Source organism: Mastomys coucha, chromosome X (genome assembly GCF_008632895.1).
Source record: "Mastomys coucha isolate ucsf_1 chromosome X, UCSF_Mcou_1, whole genome shotgun sequence".
In the NCBI taxonomy this organism is placed as follows: domain Eukaryota; kingdom Metazoa; phylum Chordata; class Mammalia; order Rodentia; family Muridae; genus Mastomys; species Mastomys coucha.
The window spans coordinates 90236960-90240558 of record NC_045030.1 but is presented as its reverse complement, the minus strand read 5'-3'; the positions used below and the strand labels follow the sequence as shown (position 1 = coordinate 90240558).

Below are 3599 nucleotides of genomic sequence, written 5' to 3'. Positions count from 1 at the left end.
GTGATGGTGAATCAGAGGCCCAAAAGAACTCTACAGAGCCTGTAATAGCTCCAGAACAATTGCAAGAGAGAGACAGAGACAGATACAGAGAGTTCTTATGGGAAGATGTTTTTAAAATGTGGACTCAGAAAATTGGAAGGAAAGATGACACAACAAAGCCACACATGGAGAATGACAAAATATATACTCTTCACTGCCACACATCAGCCAGCAGGTTGCAAGCACTAAAGTCATGCCTGTTGACCCATACCAAGAATAAAGAGATTTGTGCCTCCTGGAGTTCCCACAGAATCAGGTCATTCTGAATAGGGCCTGCCTTAGGACCTCTGGCAGGCTTTAAGGCATAGAGCCACTGGCTGCATCCAATGCTGCTTGCCTTGCTGGGAGACTGAAAATAGGGGTCATCACTGCTTCCAGCATGCCTACAATCTAAACATTTATGCCTGGTAAGCCTAGCATTGACCCCAAGTGCTGAGGACAGGGTTATGTTTAGGACCTGGAGCTCCCATGGAAACATGTCACACTTAATAAAGATGTCCCTAGGCTTGCCAGATGGCACCTAGCATGGAGCTGCTACAGCTGCTTGCTGTAGCAACTCCATGGGAGCAACTCTGTCTGCAGACAAGCCTAGGTAGGCTTTTGCTGTCAGACATCTAGCACAGGGAGGTGTGCTACCGCCAGGGGCCCATACGATAACCTGTTCCAGGATGCCCTGCTTAGCTGCAAGGACTCCCTGACTCTGGGTAACAGCAAGATATACAGCATGAGTCTTGACTATGGTCCAGTGATTTATGGTTCTTCACAAACCAATAACCTTGAAGCAGACCAATGACTGGTTGCAAGGAATACTTGCATGCAGAGCTGTCTAGGTAAGTAAGTGTGTGTGTGTGTGTGTGGTGTGCAACAGCCTTGACAATTGCTCTGGTTCTAAGAATGCTTCTTTTTCTGGATTGGACCTTCTCAAAGACCTCTATGGTTCTTGCTATTGCTGGGGAACACTTTGGTATCTTTGATCTGCTGCTACAGGCCTTGTTGAAGCCTGAGGTTCATGTAGATGTCCCTGCTCATACAGCAGCTGGGAGCAATGTTGACATCACTGGCCCAAGTTACCAGTGGACCTCTGCCTGAAGCCATGCTGATGTCCATGAGCCATGATGTTTCTGAGGGCCATGCCTGAGTCTTTGGTCCTACTACAGTTGGGATCTGTGTTGATGTTCACAGCCTGGGTTACCACTGAAGGCCATGTGGATATTAATAGTCTGTACTGCTGCCTGAAGTTTTGTTGTTGTCCATGGAATGTTCTGGAGCCAAGGCCCATGTTGATATCTTTGGCCTGTGCTGCATCTAAGAGCTTTGATGGTGTCTGTGGCCTATGCATCAGCAGAGGACTATGTTGATGTTCCCATTCTTTACTGCCACTGTAGACCATGCTTAAGTTCTTGGCCCTTGCTGTTCCCAGAAACCAAGTGGAGGTCCATGATCTATGCTCCAAATTAATGTAAAGAGCAGGCAAGCTACTTTTTCCATGGTATTGATGACTGCAGAAACAGTTAAGAAAAAAACGACATAGAAGCCTTCTATGGCAACTGATACCCCAACACAGAGAAAGTAACAACATAGACAGAAATCCACTGAAGAGAACTTTTAAAAATTGTAATAAAGATGCTAAAGTGTAACTCATTGCACCTGATAGCTTCTGGTAGGGATTCTGGTAAGGAAGGACTCAGTTTTCTTTAAGGGTCTAGCCATTGGGGGGAACATACTCCAGTGAATATATAGACAACACAAATTAAACATTTTTCCTTGTTTTTCACACTTTTTTGGGGGGGAGGGAATTAGGGATGTAGGGGTGGGAGGTAGACCTGGAAGTGAATGTGCTTGGGTTCATTATATAAAATTCCCTAATAATCAATAAAAATATTATGGAAATTTTGATGTGTGCTCTTGCATGAGATTTTGTGTGTTACATGTATGCAGGTATCACTGACAGCAGGAAGAGAACAGCAAATTCCCTTATTGGCAGTTTTGTGCCTACCTGACATAATCTTTAGGAACCAAACCTGAGGCCTCTCTGAAAGTGCTCTTAACCTCTGAGCCATTATTCTACTCCCTGAAAATTTTGGTTTATGAAACAAGTTAAAACATTTGAGTTCAGGTATATTAAATACATTGAAAATATGAATCTTTAAATCTGAAGATATATTAAGATACAGAAAATCATTTGAAAATGGATTATAATGGATAGGTGGAAGAAACAGCAGAGCAAAGAAACATAAATAACAGGGCCTTAAAATGATATATGAATAGCTGTTCAATTTGGTGCTTGGTGGAGCATAATAACTGGAATGTCCTATGGTTTCAACTTGCTCTGTTCCTTTGAGAGAAGTTTGTTTAGTGTTTAGAATGTAGATCTATGAATAAATGAAAACATAACATATGGATTTGACCTTTAAGAACATTTAAAAGTCAATTACCTAGGAAAGAGAACTTGTCATGCAATTTAGGGACATTCAGAATAGAAGGATATCATTTGATTTTTATACTTGAATAATGCAAATACACTATAACAAGTACATCAAATAAGCATTACCTACTTTCAAGTTATAATTTTATATTTGAAGTTTTAAACAGGGTTTTTTGAACACCACACTGTCTTAGAATTCACTGTATAGTCTGGTATAACATTAGACTCATTTTTTTCTCAACTTCTAAAGGTAAGACTCTAATATACTATTGTTCTTTTGATAGGACATTTACATTTAGAAAATATACATTTAGATATACATTTAGAAAAATTTTCTGGACTTCTATTCTTGAATTATTAGGATAAGAATAAAGGAATAAGTATTGAAGTCTCCTCAGTGCTATCACTTCTTTCATTATAGTTTTGATGAACATTATTCATTTTCAATATTTTCTTCCCCACTATACCATAAATTCCACAATAACAGGGATCATTTTAGTTTTATTATCTACAATGTTTGGCATAGTACTCAGTACATACCAATCAAGAGAATTAATGAATAAATTATTTAGTAGTTTGGGTATAGTCTTTGACAATTTTCAAATAAAAGTCTACAAGTTTCAGAATTCTAATAATGTTTCAAAGTTGCTTCAAATATATTTTATGGTATCATAAAGAGGATAAATATAATTTCTAATGATATTTATATCTTAGCCATTATTGACATAGTTTATGAACACATTTCTTAATAAAATTCACCTAGTTTTACAGGGGTTTACAAAGGGCATTAATATATAAAAATAAATTGCTGGATTTATGTGACATAAGCTTATATGGTACTTGTTTGAAGTAGATGCTGAGAATGTGGGGCATGGGTTTTTTCTTAATAGTAGACACTATGAGAGGAAGACGGCAGGGTAGAGAAAGTAAACCAATCTATAATGCAAATCTGATAAAGCCTATGCTAAACAGAATTTTGCAATGAGTCATGTTCACAAGTATTTCTCACAATGTCTGGTATGGCTTCAGGTAGCTCGAAGCAGCTGAAGCTGACCTTAAAAAAGCTGTTACAACCTAAACATATTTTTGTTTGTATACATATATTATATATTTAATTTTATATTTAAATGTGATT

The 3599-nt window shown here is 38.2% G+C and overlaps 1 pseudogene; it reads left to right on the top strand.

Annotated features, from left to right (window-relative positions):
- LOC116086933 overlaps nucleotides 1-1128 on the top strand; it is a 57842-nt pseudogene extending 56714 nt beyond the window's left edge.
- Nucleotides 1129-3599: the final 2471 nt, after the last annotated feature.